This window comes from Neopelma chrysocephalum, unplaced genomic scaffold (genome assembly GCF_003984885.1).
Source record: "Neopelma chrysocephalum unplaced genomic scaffold, ASM398488v2 Primary Assembly neopelma1_61b, whole genome shotgun sequence".
Taxonomy (NCBI): domain Eukaryota; kingdom Metazoa; phylum Chordata; class Aves; order Passeriformes; family Pipridae; genus Neopelma; species Neopelma chrysocephalum.
This window is the reverse complement of record NW_020897717.1, coordinates 3329217-3348465: the sequence shown is the minus strand read 5'-3', so window position 1 is coordinate 3348465 and position 19249 is coordinate 3329217. Positions and strand designations below refer to the sequence as shown.

Below are 19249 nucleotides of genomic sequence, written 5' to 3'. Positions count from 1 at the left end.
CAGCAATCTTCCACTTCCTTTCTAAGCAGCCTCTTCTGCAGACAATTTTCCATAGCTATGGGTAAAAACCAGGGAGTCTGAAACTGGTATGTGTGACAAGGTGGTGACAGGATAGCATGCTTCTGATGGCAGCAGTCATAGCTGACCTTGAGGAAAAGTCAGCCTGGCTGGAGCAAAGGAGGGAGAGTCAGAATTTCTGACCCAACTCTGATACAGATTTGCCATGTGGGCTAGGATAAGTCGTGTACTTTGAGATCTTTGATGGCATGTGCAATGCAAATGCAGATTTTTCCTTCAACTTTGCCTAGAGAAAGCAAGGAATGCTTCTCTGGGTGCTTGCTTAAAGAGAAGTCACTCATGACACCAGCAGAGAAGTTGTTGGTGCCAAACTGATCAATGTCACTCAGAATCAAACATAGGGTGGGTTTTAATCTCGCTAGAAAAACACCAATTTGTCATAGTATAATCTAACAGATTCTTTACATTTTTACGCTCTGCATTCTAGGCTGAGCCCTCTTTCACCTCCAGGAAGTGAGGGGAAGGCTGCTCCCTGCCAAGAAAGTGCAGTCAGGTTTCTGGCACACACTGGGCAGGCAGAGGGCTCGTGTCTAAGGTTGGCAGGAGTGATGCTTCTTCAAGTGCACATGGCGCCTCCAGTCAGTCATCGCTTGAAAAAGTAACAGAAGAGGAGAGAGGGGCAGCAGATTAAATGTTTGCAAGGTAAATATCCTCTTGGCACTAGATCTTCTACATGAGTTACTGTCAATTAATGCATACAAAAGCCAATGCTGGAAACAAGAGAATAACACTAAAGCCTGGGAAAAGCTCCACGTGTCCTTCTTGGTTTCCCACAAAAAACAAGTGAACAGCTAACTAAGCCAAAAAACGCACACAGCTTGGTGGACCATAGTTTTTAATCAGCCAGGCTACTTTCTCCTCCGTTCTTGCTTTCCCTTTCTCAGCGTGTTACCACTTAGCAGAGTTCTGCTGTCCACAGTGTTAAACAAACACTCATGGGCACTATTGTGCAAATCACTCATCCCAGATAACAGACAGATTTTTACATTCCTTCTGCATATCTGAATCCATTATCCCAAGAGGGCCCATAAGAAAGTGGGTATTAGCTTAATGCAGCTCTGAAAGAGGAACTGTTCAGGTCAGGAGAGCGGGAATGATGGAAAGAGCCAACTGAATTGATAAATCACTTTAAGCCAGTGACCAAATCCATTTCAGCTGCTGCTGGCCTGTTTGAAGTGAGCTGGTGATGGCCTTTATCCTAGTTCTTAGGGGTGTCCATGGCACAATATCAATTTATTTTTTGGTAACCTTGTTAGAAAAGGTGGAAAAGCAATGGGCTTGGATGGTTCCCTTCTTACCTCCAGAGCTTAGTCCCCCCAGATCAGATGCGGGGCACTCTGTGTGGTAGGTTAGGACACAACTCTGTTTTGGGGGATTTACCTGTACCCTGTGTGTTCCTTCCAGAGCATCGGTCTCTGGATCTGTTCCTGAAGCTCCTTTCCCTGGCACTGACGTCATTCATATGAAAGGGAGGAAGAACAAAGACAGCACTCGCCTGTTTCTTGTGTGATTTTTCAATACCCATTTCCCAATCCCAACGTCCAAAGTAACAACATCCTCTCAAACCGCCCCCTCTTGAAATGCCACAGTAGTCAAACAGCTGCAAATCAGAACACCTTGTAAACAAGTGACTGAAATCCCGTGGGATGCCCAAGGGCTTGGGCACGTCTCAGAGTGATTATAGTTCCTGCTATACAAATTGGAGTCCATGTAGCACAGTTTGTGCCAACTCCAAGCTCTTGCTTTTTATTTTTAGTCCTGTTTGTCGAGGGGTTCTCATAATGAAAAGAATGACGTTTGGTATCAGTGACACACAGATAAAATTAGATAGTAGCCAGAAGTGATCCTACGACTAATCCTCCCCACTGAGGCTTTTTCCACGAGCTTTGGGATCCTGTAGGCCTCAAGCACAGCTTTTCTCTGGGTGAATTTCACTTCCCATCAGCAGGCAGCTGAAAAATTGGACTCGCATGGGATGTATATGCAAAAGAAATGAATGTCATTGTCATTGCGTATGCCAACAGCTGGGACCATCTGGAACACTAAAGACAACAGTGTCTAGATGTGTACAGCTGATTGAAGGTTGTTTTTAGCAAGCCTTGAAACCTTCTTCCCTTTTTGGGGCAACAAAACAAGGCTTTTGCCTTCCATGCATGGAGTTTTGTATTCAGAGCAGCTTAAGTCATCATCAGGGCTCAGTCCTGGGAGTGATTAGTCCCCCAGACATAAGACACCCGTACTGATGCTGAAGATACTATTCCTTTCTGTGAAAGAAGCTGCCTAGGGGAAAGAAAAAGATAGAAGGTGCATTAGATTACATCTCTAAAGTAGATCTCTCAGGAAAGCAGGATCAGTTCTCATTTGTTTTGGCTTTTGTTTTTCCCCCTTCTAAACTTTGGATTGCTTTCACTTTTACTGCACTGTAAAATAGGAAAATACAAGAGGCTAACTGGTTGGCAGATGCTCTCTATTGCCTAGAAATAATAAAAGTACACTAGGCAGTGTACATAGTGTACCTTCAAAGGAAGGTGCAATTGTTTGCTGTGTAGCACAAAGGGATTTAGCTGTGGTATTATGGCAAAGAAAGAGTGTATCAAAATCAAAGTAGTGAACCTGTAAGGCCAGGTACTTTTAAGCAGGTAGGTAAAGGCAAAGGGAGTGGATAATTATGTAATGTGAACATGGTGTGACACAGATAGGGGATGAAATTTTTTCCTCTTGTAGCTTATTGGAGAAGAATGGATCAAGTGCTTGGACATGGTTCACTTTATGTCAAAAATCTGCTGTGGAATGAATTGGTGTATCACTCCCGTCACTCCTTGGCAAGTGGGTATCTTTAGCTTTAAGCCAGTGATCGACTCTAAGGGAAAAGAAAACAGGTGGTTCAAGTGTGCAAGTACATGTGGTCCTTGCCATTTTTTTAATTCTAGAATAAAAAAGTCTTCTAGAGAACCAGAGGAAGGCTAGGACTTTCTGTATCCTGTGGCCTCCCTAAAGACTTTCTCACTTGAAGGAAGGTCACAGGGTTCAAAACTGTTTCTCAAGTGCAGCTCTGTAGCATTGCCATGATGTCATGCATTACTATAAACAAGTTATTATTTCATTCAGTGTTTTGGGAAATGATGGGACTGGAACAATACACCCACAGCAGTTCCCTCCCTCATCCCAGCAGACACTTTAGTGAGTTACTTATGAGCTATACCTCACTGACTGATGTCTGTCTGTCTGTCTATGTCTGGTAATAGTGTGTCTCTGGGGAATTTGAAGTAGGAGTATTGGTGGATTTTATGAAGGGCAGAGAGCTGGGAAGGAGGAGAGGGGTATAAATTTGTGGTGTGATGTGGTTTGATGGCTGCTTGATCTACGAACTGAGAAGGCCCCAGGGCTTCATAGCTGCAAGCACTGAATGCATCATCGCTCCTTTTTCAATGTGTTTGTGCTTCTGAAGCCAGTCACTCGTTTACACCTGACAGGATAGAAGAAAAACAGAGTTAAGCAGGGCAGTGTTCCATTCATTTCTGTCTGGTTAGCTCAGATTTGCGCTAGATCTGGGATGAACTCTTAAAAAAAATAGGAATCATCATAAAGGAACAGGTACTAGAAATTAGGATCAGCAAGTGTGTGTGTAAAAATCTGTTTGAAGTCTTAGACTCTTGCATAACTGTCTCTGGCTAGTTCCCTAAACTCTTCATCTGCTGTAGTTTCCCTAGACTCATTTTACTTGAAAACATACAAGCAACTTGAAAGCCCTAATGATGCACAATGTGTGTTCTTTGACCTTTGAACAATCTCTGCAAAGAGACTGTCTTTCCTCTTTTCTATTTTGTAAGCATTGTCCACATGGTCTGCCCTGTCACATCCCCAGATATAAAGAATTAGCCTCCCTCCTGTAGAGGGGAGGCAGTCCACTAGGTTAAGAAGACAAAGACTATAACAATGTTCACAGGTGTCCTGTTGCAAGGGTCTTGTTGATCACTGAAGGTATATGTACACTTCAGTCAACTTTTAGCCCATGTTAAACTCTTCAGTGCTGTCAAACTGCTAGATCAAATAATTTAAAGGTAGCTCAGGCTATCTGGCTGGAAATATTCCTTGTCTGACAAAGAACAAGCTATTGCCCCACATCATTAGATAGACTAAGATGTTCTTGAACAGCCCACAAAACAAAGCTAGACTGAATCATGTTTTCTCCAAAAGTAATCCTACCCAAAGGAATCAGAAAAAGCATTCACCTTCCTTTTTTCCCCAACTCTTAAACATGGGCTCTAACCTCACCATTAGAGGAAATGCTGCTCTTCCCAACTGTGAAGATCAGTAAGAGACTAGGTGTTGCTCCCTAAAGGTAACTGATCCCATAACTCTAGTCCAGCTCTTTAAGGCTGCCTTGCTATCTAGTCCAACCTCATTATATGTCCAAGGGGCATAGTTGCCTAAAAATCAGATATGTAAATATGATGAAGACATGGCCCATAGCATCTGACCTTAGAAAAATTCCTGCCTGCTCACATGACCCAGTCCATACTGGGATAAGACTGGCAGGTTGATATTCCCAGCCCTACACTGCCTTATCTTCTGATGATCTAGTTCTGGGTAACTGAAGGTCTCACCACTTCCTCATCACAAAAATACTCTTGCGTCATTTTGAAATCCTGATGCTGCCATTGAAGTGTGCCCATAATCCAGTACAGTCTGTAGTGACCTTGTGCTGCATGTAAAATGGTGGTCAGGACATTTCATGCTAGCACTAAACCAGAAGAATTTACTGGAAAAGGGATTAAATTTGTTTTCAAAGTGTCTGCAGAGCCAAATCAATTCCAAGAGTTTTCTGAGCTGCTGAACAACCAGAGGCAATCATTGCACTTCTCTGTTGCCAGTTGCAGCCTTTTACCTCTTCTAGGCAGGAACTGTCTTCTACCCTGTATTTGTACAGCTGCCAGTGTTGTAGGGTGCCACTTCACTGAACCCTCTGCACCAATTGTGAGCCTCCACTTGCAGAACAGTCAGCCGGACACCCCTCCACCTGCCTTCCTGTCTGCAATACCTGTGGGTGAAATACAGGCAAATGCATTTGAGTTAGACGCACATCTGATGCCAACTGCATCTGGCAACCACTCTGGTACTGCAGAGGACTGCCCCAGGATTTCTAGTTATTTTTAATTCCGCATCAGATTGGACCCAATTGCTCCTGGTTAGAGATCTTTTTGCAATAACAAACTAAGATTACATGAAGAGCTTAAAAAAGAATTTCATCCCTCCAGGGCTAAATTACTTCCACTTATATACAACTGTCATATCTTTAAAGGGCAAACCCAGAAAGCTAACACTGAAAAATATAACTATACAACTGAGATTATCTGCCTGCCTTCTCTAGGCAATCACATCTCATATCTATAAGGTCTTTCATAGCAAAAACCAAAATTCAAGCTAAGTGGATGGAATAGTAGGAAACAACAGCTTGGGAGGAGGTGTATTTGATTGCTGGAGCCAGTTACAAAGACAAACCTCAAACACCATACGACTCTTTTTACACAGCATCTCACTCATATCTGGTGAAACCACTCCATGCTCACCCAGACTTTGCAAACTACTAGTCACCAACTGAGAAAGGCATGGTGACATGCATGTTATGGAAGCATCCGACACTGGCAAACAATTCACTTCCATATGTAGCTCAGCATCCATTCCAGACATTTTATATCTGAGTATTTTTCATGAAATAATAATTGGAAAGCTGGGAGAATAAAACTCCTCTGTACCAATTTACCTGTCCCACAGGCGGTCTCATGCTGTTCAACTAAGCTTTAGGGAATTTAGTTAGAAGAAAAGTTACACAGGAACATGAAGAGGCCACACCTTCCCTACACTTTTTGAATATTCCCAGTCATATGATGAGAGAGCAGTCATGTTTTACATGGTGGCTGCATTCAATCCTGATTATATACCTGGATTAATAATTGAAGCACTTAACCCCAGGGGCAAATGGATTCCCCTGAAGAACACAGAAACTATGGATGGGGGAGCTCCACACGTCGAATGTCTAGACGTGGAACTGGTCATAGCCCTCTGTTCAAAAATTTTCCTGTGAAGAACATTTTGCTCTCTTCAGAATTATTGTCTGTTTTCCTCTTACCCCCTTTTCAGTGATGGCACTGGAGCAAAGTAGAAGGGGAGAAAGGAAAGATGAGGAAAAAAGTAAACATTTTTCACTGGGTTTTGGGGGCTTTTTACATAAAAAATAATCAAGTAATTTACATAGAAAAGTCTGCAGGTTTCAGATTTTTATCCAAAAAAGGACAATTTCCATATTTTTTTTCTAATTCTGCCTATGGAAAATATCCCCTGTAGGGTTTTTTTGGTGGTTTCCTTTTCATTCTTTTTATGTGAAGTCAGGATCCAGCACTGTATTGTCTTCAGAGAACAGCACATTGGGACCAGTGACTAACTGGTACCTTGACAAGAATCCTAGCCCATTCTCCAGCCACAATAGTATCTTACAACTCCAGCTGCTGTAAATGTTTGGGTGGCTCTTCCCCAGGGCTGGACTCTGCATGGTCCCTCCCGGAAATGATATGAGAACAGATTTTGACAGCCAGTAACCAAAAGGTCTTCTTCACTGAGAGAGTTAAAACATCACTGCCTGCTCATGGCTCTCGCCCAGTAAATCTCCTGGCATTAAGTATCACTGACATCATGTCAGACTCTCTGTAAGGGTCTAGATGATCCTCTAGTGAAATGCTGCTGTGGCTAAATTCTGCCCTACTGTCAAGTCCTTGATGGTCCTGATTTTGGCCCTGCATGGAGATGCTGAGTTCAGCTTACAGGGATCTGTATGATTCCTTTGTCAAACACACTCAGCTGTGAGTGGAAGTGAGAGTGCCAGCAGGTTGGTCAGTAGTCCTTCCGGAGTGCCAGCCTGTTTGGCAGCACGGCCTTATGTGTACGGGGGCTTTGGTGATATGAGTGTAAGCTTAGAAACAGAGCATCTGTGTCTCCCTACTACATATGTTTGTATCAAATGTAGCTATATCCCTCCCAATAAAATCCCAAGATTTAGAGAGACTGAATCACTTTAGGCCTCATGGGTTCATTCAGTCAGATACAATTTATCATTTAACCTTTTTAAGAGATCTACTGGTTGCCAGTCTTGACTTCATTTTCTTGTTCTTAGAACTGCTGAACAGAAAGGTCAAATAGTGTGAAATACAACAAAGAACAAAGTCCATTTGCTTGATTCTGATGTTTTCCTCAAGAAAGGGAACAACTTGCAATTGGTGATGTGGTCCAGGACGTGTGGGGTTTGTAACCTTCCATAGCTCTGCTGCAGTCTCAGGTTAACAGGGAGGACGGAGTAGCTGCCTGCTCTGCTGTGTTTATTGCCATCGCTTCCTGTGAGGTTGTCTCTGTTCCAGAAGGAGCCTGTAACCCACTGACTGATCAACAGAAATTAGGTAGGAGTGGCTGAGATTCTTCAGAAAAATTAGTAATTTTCCAGTATGACTGTGGCAATCCAGAAATCATGAACAGTGGGACAGCACACGCACACACATAGACCATCTTCAATTGCATTTGCACCCAGGATTCCTACCTCTTTGGACACGTGTGATTGCCCCATATGCAAGGCTCAGTTGTCACTGGGGAAAAGCTGCATCTCCCTAGCCTCTGACTCTCCTACATGAAATGATACCCATTCCCAACGAGGAGAAATGAGACAGTTCAGCAATTGTTTGTTATGAGCAGCTGAACCATTTTGAAAATCTAGACTAAAACGCCCAAAACAAAGCTGTAACCACCAAGGCCTGGATCTTCAGCTGCATGGCTTTCTGCTGAGCTCACTGGCATCCTCAAGAGGTTTCCCACTGATTTCAATGAGTTTTGTAGAGGGAGTTTTAGCTAAAAAACAAAGCATAAAGAGGTTGGGCTGAGGTCTTAACCTTATACCATCCAACCTTAGACACTTAAAGTCCCATGCACTGCTATAGTCAACTAGGGCAATGTGCCACTCTAGGCAGCAGATGAAATTGTATCTCTTTCCGTTAGAAGTAGTCTGAAATGAAAACTAAAGTTTAGGTCTTTCAGTTAAGTGCCTTACATTAGGCAGTTGTTCTGTGTGGTCTCAAGTGGTTAATTTTCTGTGTACCTCTTGGCATCTCTGAGATAAGGACAGTTTTATCTTCCCATGTAAAAAAGAGCTGGAAGTCTTTGCAAAGAAGAGAAGTGATTATACTTCAGCAAAGCAACCTCATTGTCAAAGGAATCCACACACATGCACTTCTGTCTCTTCACCAGTCCCTCTCTTCTCTTCCAGTACAACCACATTACCACATTACCAACTGACTTGAGTGTCCTAACCATTGTTCATTCATATTTATTTCAACTCCAACTAATGTTCAGTCCAGAGGCTAAGAGCTCTCTGCAAGACTGGTTTCAAGTAGATACACAAAGGCAGGCAGCTGAGCAGGGGGCCTGTTTCCCTTCTAGCAGCTTTTGTTATTACTGTAGATGTGAAATCCACTAATAGGGTGGCGACTGAACCGATGTGCTGAACTGCCTTGTTCACTGATTTGAAAACGTCCTCTCTTAAAATGAATCAGACCAAACCCTTATGACTTTATACCATGATCCAAAGAGTGACTTCACATTTGGTCACAAGAAGAGCAGCAGCATTTTTATTTTTTTTTTTAGCTACATGGAACTGGGAATGTTTCAGGCAGTGACTCTATTCAACAAATGATACACAGTCATGACTGAAGGAACTTTTTATTTCCCCGTGAATTGCCAGATCAAGCAGCCTTGTCTAATCCTTGTTTTAGCCTTTAAAGTCAGGACACTTTTAATTTTTTTTTTAATTCTCTGCCAAAATCTATTTTCGAAGTTGTTATTGCAGTAGCTGCCAGATATGAGGATGCAAGTGACTGCCTCCATTTGTCTAAGAGAATAAGTGAGTGGGATCGAACAGGAATAGACTGAATCTCCCAGATGAGGCTCTTAAGCACTGTGCAATCATTAGTGAGTTAAACCTCACAAATCCTTCCTGAGTTAGTGCTAAGTCCCTTTCACTGGTGGAAGGCAGAGAGAGACAGGTATGGCAAGGGGCAAAAGGAATCTGCAAAGAGGATTTTTCTCCTTGAAGAACAAAGAGAGTGAAGATGTGTCTTGTAGATAGTGATTTACTCAAGGTGATGTTGTCACTAGGAGTCTTTTCATTGATCTCCTCAGTCATTGCAAACATAATTAGAGCCTGCTGAATAACGTTGACAAATGGTGTATGTATATTCAGCAGCTTACCTTCTTTGAGGTCTCCTCCAACCTAAATGATGCTGTGAGTCTACAATTCTGCTATCAGTTTTGAGTAACCTGCTCGTTGGTTCAGAGATTGCAAAGTAGGAAGGAGCCAGTGGCATCATTAGTCTGAGCTCCTGCATACCATAGGCTGCAGGATCACAATGAATTGCTTTTTCTTGGAAATACAGTCATTTTCAAGGGAATTTTTTTTTAATATTGCTAATGAAGGGAGAAAATCACCAGAAGCCTTACATAAACTGATTAATTACTCTTGCTTCTAAAAAATCATGGGGTTTTTTCCAGCCAGAATTCATCCAATTTCGGTTTGAACAGCCCTCATTATCAATCCTCTGTTTTCATGTCAGCACTGAGAGATTGTGATCAAGTCAACCCTTCACCTGATTTTTGTTCAAGCAGATTGAGCTCCTGGAGTCTTTCACTCTAAGGCATGTTTTCTAGTCTTCTAATCAGCCCAGTATCTCTTCTCTGTACTTTTTCCAATGTGTTATCATCCTTCTGGAATTATTCACAAATAACCTTTTCATTAGTCAAGCCACTCTTCAGATGGCTGAATAATATTTGCCCGATGAATTTACAGTAAGCTTCCTATTGGTTGGTTATATTATTTGTGAGTTGTACCTCTTGTGAGTTGTACTTATTTGTGAGTTGAACAGCTGCAGAGGTCTCCTCTCCTACAGCTCCACTGCCCATAGAAGACATTTTCATGTCTTCTTCTTCTGGACAAGTCTTTATGCCATCTGCCATCAAGCCCAGCTGTGCCACAGTGAGACATTAGCATGCTAATGTGTAAAAATGTTCCTGTGTCTCAGAATGGAAAGGGACATAAAAAACAGCCACTCTTGGGTTAGCTCAGCCCTTCTCCTTGTTTCCAGCAGATTGCCAGAATCTTTTGGTATACAAGAAATTCTGAGAGAGATATTTATACATGACCTGTAGTCCTGAACTGTGGAACTCCTGAAAGAAGGGCATGTTTATCAGGCCAAGAAGCTTCTTAAGTGACTGCTTCAACTGATGCTAGGTGCTGTATCTAGTGCTTCCTAACCTCTCAGTCCAAGTGATTTATTTAAATTACCAGGCTCCGTGGTAAGTGATTGACATGCTGGGTTATTTGTGAATGAACAGAAAGCTGGTGTGACCTCTGGGCAAAGTTTCAACACTATAGAAGGCTATCCTCTCTTCAGAGTGTCCTCAGCCATTCTCATCCACATTTGAAACAGGCAGATGCCCATAAGAAAACCGAATCTATGTAACAATGACACATATTTTAGCTCAGCAGAGTATCAAGTCCCTTCTTAATTTCAAATTAACTTTATTCCCTTCCCCTTGGCTGCAATGTTTTGCCATCATTTGCTGCAGTGAAACTGACTGTGGAACTTCCCCTTTAGCTTTTCGTTAGAAAGCCACTTGTTCAATTTCATGTTCTAGGCTTCAGCTGAACTCTCCTTTCTTGCCAGCTCATGTTTCCACTGAACACACAGCTTGGTGAAGAAATAGCCCCTTCCCTATCCTGCAGCCTCCACTGACCCTACTTCAAACAGATAGGCAGTTGTGGTTGTGTTTACTCTTGATCTCTGAAGCCACTGAGGTACTACAGCCTAAACTCTCTTCCCCTGCTACATGACACTTGAATCCCACCAACCTCTTTCCCTCCAAAGGAAAGTCAGGGGGATGGGAAAGCTTGCCTCCTTGGGTCTCACTCTCTTTCTGCAGTTTTGGACTCTTGCAAGTAGCCCTCCGTGCTACCAGTATCATAAGGAAAAAAAACTCTGTCTGCTACTTTCATCCAGAAGTTCAGAAAGCCACAGCCACCTCCAGGCTTTGATCTTGAGCCAAAGCCAAAGCCAACCTCCTTTGTTCCCCAGACCTTTTAGTTTTGCTTTGACAGACATAAGTGCTCTTCTCTGTTCTTTCCTTCTTCTCTTTGTTCCCCATTTTCACCCCCCTACACTCCCCAGACCTTGGCTGGGAGTCTGCAACCTTATCATCCCTGTGGGAGAAGTTGTGTATGAACTTCTGCTTCATAGGTCACCAAGACAATGTTGGACCAAGGGAGCCTAGGTGATTTGGCCCCAGATGTTAAGACAATGGGCTTTCCTGCCATTGTTTTCTGTCAGTCTGCCTCACTGCAGGAGGCAATGCACTGTCCCAGTGACTAAAAATGCCCAAGAGGGAAAGGGAAGGGCCATAGCAGATATCTGGGGCCAAAGAAGCGATTTGTTAACTTTGTGTAGCCACAAATGAAGCTTGGAATGAGGAGGGGACTGCAAATAGCAAACTATTTCCAGATGTTCAAAGCCAATTCAAACATGCCACCTACTGGACCTGAGCTTGGAGCCTTGGTAGAGAAGGGACAGATGGCACTGAAGAACCAGAGCTTCCAGACTCCCCAAGGACTTCTTGTAAAAGATGGTCCCTCCCTCACCTCTTCTGGTCTCTGGACTTTATGATCGGTGTCCTCAACTCTGCAGAAAGCATTCATATAGCCAAAATCTGAAGAGAGCAAGGCAGAGGGCATGCAGAATTTCCCAGGAATCTCTGTAAAAATAGTTTTTCTTGTATTGTTTTGCAGAAGGAAAATACATCAGAGCAGCAAAAGTACAGGCTTTTTAATGTGGAAATCTTGAGTCTACCCTCCTCTGCCAGAGCCTCCTTCGTGTGATGTTGAGCAAGTAGGGCACATGTTTAAGTGCACCGCCTAGTCTGGGGTGCTCCAGCTTCAAATGTAGTGGCCTGTGGTTAAGAGGTGCTGAGCAACTTTCAGAGTCATTAGTTTCAAAATATTGGATGGTCAGCACCTCTCAGTTTCCTGACCTCTGAGGAAACCTTGGGAGTGATGACAGAGAATATGGTGAGCCATTTGCCCTGGGTAGGGAAGGTAGAGAAGTCTGTGACTCATTACCTTCCTACACATCTCAAGGTAATGCAGGTGACTGCTAGTGAGCTGCAGGGGAGCTGTAAGCCCTTTGGAGCTTTATGTCCTCCAGATCTGATGGAACTGAACAAGGTAGAATTGAGGGGCCCATCTCAACTACTGCCGTGAACCTCTCTGTATCTCAAAGCCTTTTCAGCTTGCTTACCTGAAAAATAGGCAAATGAATTCAAAGGAAAAGAGAAACCAACCTAATACCAAGGCAGGTAAATATCTTTTCTTACTTCTTAAGTGTCACTGAGTGCAAAGTTGTACCATTACAAAACCAGCTGCTATTTCTCTAAACCCTTCCCTAACATTTGCGGTAGGTCACTTTGGTCATTTACATTCCAGTTCTTCCCTAAAGCTTTGTCACAGGGATTTAGGCAGGAGTTTAATTACCTGGCAGCTGGAACCATGCCCCTGCTAAGCCACCTAAAGACTGACATTCCAGGCCTCCCCTCATGGAGAAGAGCCTTGGTCCTCTAACTGAGCTTCAGCATCCTGAGTACAAAGCCTGTCAGATTTCATTGTTAACGAGTGAGGAAATAAATTGGCTCTAATTATTCTATGAAGAGCTTAGATGGAATTTTACAGGAAAGAAGCTTTGTCTAGAGATTATAAGAGGAGACTCTGAGCCAGGATTCCCAGGTTTTATTTCTGGTTCTGCCCCTCATTCATTGAGTGGCCCTGAATGAATGTTATATCTTGTTTCCCCCCCATCTGTAAAAAGGGGTGATGATATCAAACTTCCTGGCATAAGTGCTTCTGGGCTTAATTAATTAACAGAAGTGAAGCAATCTGAGTTTTCAGTTGGAAGATGCCATAGTAATAATCAAAGAAATATTTCTAGCTGCTTTGGTATTTGGCATTTTCATTCTTTTTCATGTATAGAAGACAGTCCTCAGAGAGAAAACAGAGCTTTCAATCTACTAACTGGTGACTGGGCATTAAGGAAAACTGATGTTTAACCAGGTCATAAATTCACTGAAATTGCATTTTTTCTCAGGCTATGAAGAACAGATAGACTTTTACTCAACTATTTGTTACTCTAAAATTTTCAATGAATTGTTCTATGCAAACAAAGCTTTTTGCAAGTGTTTCACTGTGACTTTTGTTTGAGTAGTTTCTACTCTTGCAGAGTGATTGGCCAATCAATTCACATGGTATTGTGTCTGGTCCTTAAGTGATTGCTCAGGCTCCCAAATACCTTGCAAACACAAAATGTCTCAAGTTGGAAGAGACTTTAGGAGATCTCTAGTTTTATCTGTGGTTCGAAGAAGGAGAAGGTCAGCTATAAGATGAGGACAGGTTGCTCAGGGCTTTCAGCAGCTGGATACTGAAAACCTTCAAGGATGGTGATTGCACAGTCTATTTGGGCAATATTTGACTATCCTCATGGTAAAAAATGCCATTCTTTAAAGCTGGTCTAAATGTCTTCCATTCTAGTTTATGTCCATTGTCTCTTGTCTTTCCATCATGCCCTGTGGTGAAGAGCCTGGCTCCACCTTTTTGATAATCTCCTTGTAGGAACTGTCAGGCTGTTGGTTGTCTCCTACAAAGCCATCTCTTCTCCAGTTCTCTCAACGTCTGCTCATAAGGCTCTTGTCCCCAACCTCTTGGTGGTGTCTGCTGAACTTGCTCCAACGTGTCTATGTTTTTCTTGCACTGGGGATCCAAAGCTGGATTCAGTAGTTCAGTGCCATCTGAGTACCTAGGGAGGGGGGATAAACACATCTCTCACCCTCCTGGCTGTTCTGTTAATGCAGCCCAGAATGTCTTTGGCTGCTTTTGCTGCCAAAGCACACTGCTGGCTCATGCCCAGTGTGCCCTCTGCCTGGATACCCAGATCCTTTCCTGCAGAGCTGCTCCTCTGCTCATCAGTCCCAGCCTGTACTGCTGCAGGTGCTCTTCCGTCCCAAGTGTAGGATTTTGCATTTGTCCTTGCTAAATTTCATAAGGTTCCTCCCAGTCCGTTCCTCCAGCCTGTCTAGGGCCCTCTGAATGGCAGCTCTGCACTCAAGCATATCAGCTGCGCCCTGATACTTTGATGTTGTCTCCAAACTTGATGAGCTAGCACTCCATTGCCTCATCCAGACAACTGCTAAAGATGATAAACAGGACAGGCCCCAGAATAGACCCCTACAGTATCTGACGCGTTACGAACTTCTGGGTAGAGTACGACATATATCCACTCCTCTCCAAGCCTGACCATCTAAACCATTTTTTACCTTCTGCTAGTCCACCCATCCAGACCATAGCATCCTAACTTGAATGGAAGAATGTTGGGGTAGACAGCCTCAAGCTTTGTTAAAGTCTTGGCAAAATGCCTGCCAAGAAATCATGTATTAATAACAGTTGCACACATTATATTTACCTCTATGTGTGTGCATGTGCTGGCACTTTTTGAAAACAGACTTGTGAACTACTGTGCAGTCACAGTCCAGAGGCCAGTCAGCATGGTAGTGAATTGAATTTGTGTCTTAGAGTTCAATTTCTTAAACATGTGCTCTGTTGTTTTCCACTTTATGGTTTTCTATTTTACTTTTGACAAAGAATTTTTAAAGCAACCATCCTTGTCCTTACATCCAACTCCAGACATGACTGACACAGATCTCTACATTTGAATGATAAACTACTTCCAGGTGTAAGTCATTCTCTAAAGTTTTTCCTTCCCCTAATTTCAAAAGGCGTTGTAATCTTTTTAACCTCTGCATTCCCCAGTAATGTCAAACATAGCGTCTACAGGAGATATGGACCACCAAGAAAATCATGGGAAGCTCATGGGCTCAGAGAATGGATGTGAGTGAGACACTTGAAGAGAACAGGATTGACTCCATGCCTGGCCTGTGTAGGCTTGACAACATAAGCAGTATGGACCTCAGGCACTGTCCACTCTGTGTCTGTGTAGGCTTTAAACTTAAACCAGATCTCCAGCTTCAATCACCACATCCTTGCTACTGATGTTCAGCTCTGTCCTGTGCCTGTAATCTCACCTTCTGTTGCTTGGAGATGTAGCACAGGGAGTTTTCCCCGGCAACTTGGAGGTCGAAGCTGTGTGTGCTCATCATCACCTCTTCTTGCTAGCAACATGATTTTCTTAATGAGGTTAAGAATATGCTCTGGGAACTTCTGGGTGCAGAGTGAGGCCATGCATGGAAGAAAAGAAGATGTGTGGCCATTTTTGAACTGGATTGGGGAGTTCACACCCTCTGAAAGCCTTGAGCCATTGAAGGAGAATGGTGTCTAAATGAGTTGTTCTGATGCAAAGTTGGAGCCATCCTCTGCAGTACCCCAGTGGGTGCTACTGAACTAGGGTGCAGCCATACTCAAGACTGTTGTTCATAATGGACAATGCAATACCACTTATGCCATGCTGAGGTGTGTACTGACCTATCCGTAGCTGGAGAGGAGACTTTCTGAACCTCTGGTCCCTTATCTGTTGGAGATCTCCCATCCAGGTACTGAGTGGCTAAAAAGTTTTAAACAAAGGCTGGTGACAGAACAGCCAGGACTGGTGCCAGAAGACAGGCCTCCCCTCTCTTTACAGTACATATATTTCCAAAATCCCATGTTTGGACAATTCTTCTAGCTTGTCCTCCTTGGACAATGTTAGGTATGTAATGATACTTGGCCAGATAACTTAGAGGGAATTGTTTTTTCAGACTGAACTGTCAACTTGTGCCATGTTGTGCAGTGTGCAGGAAATGCACATGTCCACAAGTCAGGTAGCACTAGAGCAATGAAATAAAGCAGGGGAAAATAACCTTGTGTGGAAAATGCAGAGGCTGGTATTCATGTCTGACACAGCCAGTGCAGCCTGGGTGACCAGATGGCTGGGTGTTGTTTCTGGCTGAACTCCCACCCAAAGTGCACCAAGGACCTTTGTTTGGGAGCTACCTCCTCCCAAGTGTACTCATGTGAATGTTGTGGTAATAATTTTTTCCATTTGCCAAGAGGTGCAGTAACTAGCCTAACTGTGGCGAAGCCTAATCTTGTGACTCCTAGACCCCTGAATTTTCTGTGCAATTAAGGACAGAAATCCTTCCTTTACCAGCTCCATGACAACACTTGGTGACAATCAGGCAATTGCCTGAATGGTGTAATGAGCCCTCTAAAACCCTGGAGAGAATGGTTGAACTTACTGTTGGATTTTCCCACCTCTTTTTGGCAGACAGAAAATCTAGTCTCTTGTAAAGATCCTAATTATGTATATAGGTACTGCAGCCTGTTTTTTATGCCAGGGTTATTTACCAAAATTGGGTCCTCTTGGAGTAGGAAGGGAGGCAATCTCTTTGTGTAGCCTTCCTACTCATGCAAGGATGTATTTGTGTGGTGTAATCACTACCTTGAACCAGCTAATCCTCCTTCCCTTCCAGGAAGGCATCTGCACCCCTAGGCCAGAGACACTGTTTTGCCAACAGCTGATGAGGTTTTCCCCTTTTCCTATTTGGGGAAAGGTCCTGCTCTTCACAGGGTGGGGCCTGCAGATGCTGTTCTTGCTACTGCTGTGAAGTCAACGTTGTGTAGCTCTTGGACGTGGTGTAGTGACAGCCAGGCAGTCCTCAGAAGCCACAGGTGCTTTGATGTGCTGTAGACACCAGCAGGCTTTGCCTGAGATGTGTGGCCCACAGCAGGAGTGAGAAGAGCCCCCTGTACCCTGGCTGTCTGCAGAGTGTCTGCGACACACAGCCCAGCCGGTGTTGCCATGGACACACTGTCCACCCTGGACTCGCAAATTCCAAACACTTCAGTGAAAATAATTCGGTGCAATCAGTGGAGAAGTGGGGTTTGCAGGTACCACACCCACCTGCACAGATACACATGCTGCTGCAACCATCTTCTTTGTGACATGGTTTCAGTAAGCAAGCAGACAAGTCTGCTTGTAACACACAGTGGCATTTCAGCCAGCAGGGATGGTTACAAACATGGCTTTCTCCAGTTCTGCTCAACAAGACCTCTTCCTGCTGCTTGTAACAATATGTTGTTACCACAACATGGCATCTAGTAAAGAAAAGAAAGCCAAGCACAATACACGATAAACTTTAAAACTTCCCCCTTCCCTTCAACAACAGATTTTTCTTGTCAGGTTCAAATTATTTGCCAATGAGTGACAGAAAAAGCCATTTCTCTGGTTTGGCCTGTGTTTATTTGCTGCACCAAATAAACAGAAGGTTTTTCTGGGAAATTAATATCAGGGAGTGCAAGAAAATGACATTGGCCTGGCCTAATTTACTAATTAAGGCTAGCTTCTTCGAGAGTTGGGCCATGGTGGTGGGTATTTCATACTACTCCATTGTGGCTCCTCTTCCTGAGCAGATGTGTCCAAGGCTGAATGCTGTAATTTCTGGTTTTGGTGAACTGAGAGCAAAATCCCAGGAGCCACAGGCAGCATCACCCACCCTTGGTGGGCAGGCTGGCTGGGTCACCTCTCCACATTCCAGCCCACAGGTAAGGTATGTTGGGAGAGCAGAGAGATAGGCACTTGGTGCTTGTGCTTGCTCTTATTGTTTTTGAGGAAGTCTGCTACACGTTTGCAATGAAGCCAGGTAGTAGATGGATGTTGTACAGAACTTCAGTCTCCCAGTCTGTCAAGTTTGAAAGTTTTTCCAGCTTTCAATTTTGTCTAGAGTTTCTTTCTTAAGACTCCCCCTTTCTTCAAACAGAGCCTCAACTCTGGCTGGGTCCCAGAGATAGATACCAAATGGCGCTTTTTTCCCTTTCTTTTGCTCTTTCTTCCTTCTCGTGAAGCTGGCAGACTCTCCAAACACACATCCAACCAACGCACAGTGCATTCGAAAACAGGCCATCTGGCTGAGCACTCCTTGAGAATGAGAAGACAAGAAAAACAACCCTCTTGGAGCTGGCAGCCGAAAGGCAGGCAGCCCGTACGTGGACTTGATCTTGTGGTGCAATCCAAGAGCCATCCAATCCAAGGGCATTGCAAAAAAGCTCTTTCCTAATGAGCAGAATACGGCTGTCTCCAGAAGCGGCTCCAAGTCAACAATTTGAGTGGGATGCTGTAACTCTCCTCACTGCACATGTGCTCATTAATTAAAGCCACTTTGGAAGATGCCCCGGACACCCCCGCCAGGGCTGCCAGCCTACCCTCCCTGAAATCCTGCTTGCTGCTTTGCAGCCCCCTGCTGGGCCCAGATCTGCAGAGCCCCAGGAGAAGGACTGAGCCATCAGCATCCAGCTCTTAACCGCAAAACGGACCCGTTGCGTCATCGGTGAACAGCTGCGTGGGGAGTACAGCCCTGGAAGGAAGTTGCACTCCCTTTGCTTTGCCATTATTTTTCTCCCCTGAGTTTGGTAACAGCCAGAGTGCTCCAGGCACAAAACCATTCTGGGCAGGTCAGCAAGTGTCAGGGACGGAAGTGAGCTGAGCAACCCAGTATCACAATGCTTCGCTCTTTTTCTGGTGGCTAAGGACTGGATTCGCTAAATCAGGGTGGCTGAGGTGAATGCAGAGCCATTAGAAGCCAAATCCCTCAACAGCAGAACAGGGAGCACTCAGTGAAACTAGTAGGAGATGAGTTTAAAACAGACTGAGATGAGTTTAAAACAGACTGAAGAAATTACATCATATTAGGTAGAGGACTTCTGGAAGTTGCTGGCCCAGAAGCCTGCAGAGGCAGACAGCACCAGTGGGCTCAGAATGGCATTAGACAAATTTGCAGGCAACAAGTCCATAAAATGACACTAAAAGGAACAGGCAAAATGTACAATCTAACATCCCAATCCAACAAAGGTGAATGCTGAGGAAACAAAAGGGAGAGGGAAATGTCCAGGCCTGAGTGCGCTCCCTGGACAATCTCTTACCTTGCCCTAGCTTGGAACAGAATGCTGTGTGGGGAGGACCACTGCTCTGGCCCCAAAGAGCCATTCTTCAGTTTTTATTGTAGGATTCAGTTCCTGTACCAGCCCGATCTGAAGGTCATATGAACAGATTGTTGC

General features: G+C 44.0%; 1 long non-coding RNA gene across 2 annotated transcripts in view; it reads left to right on the top strand.

Annotated features, from left to right (window-relative positions):
* The first annotated feature begins 525 nt into the window (after nt 1–525).
* Nucleotides 526–19249, top strand: part of LOC113966871 — a 55176-nt gene continuing 36452 nt past the window's right edge. For both annotated transcript variants that reach the window (XR_003533987.1, XR_003533986.1), the window contains exons 1-2: nt 526–720; nt 17609–17745. This is a non-coding gene — a long non-coding RNA (uncharacterized LOC113966871). The remainder of the gene's footprint in view (nt 721–17608; nt 17746–19249) is intronic.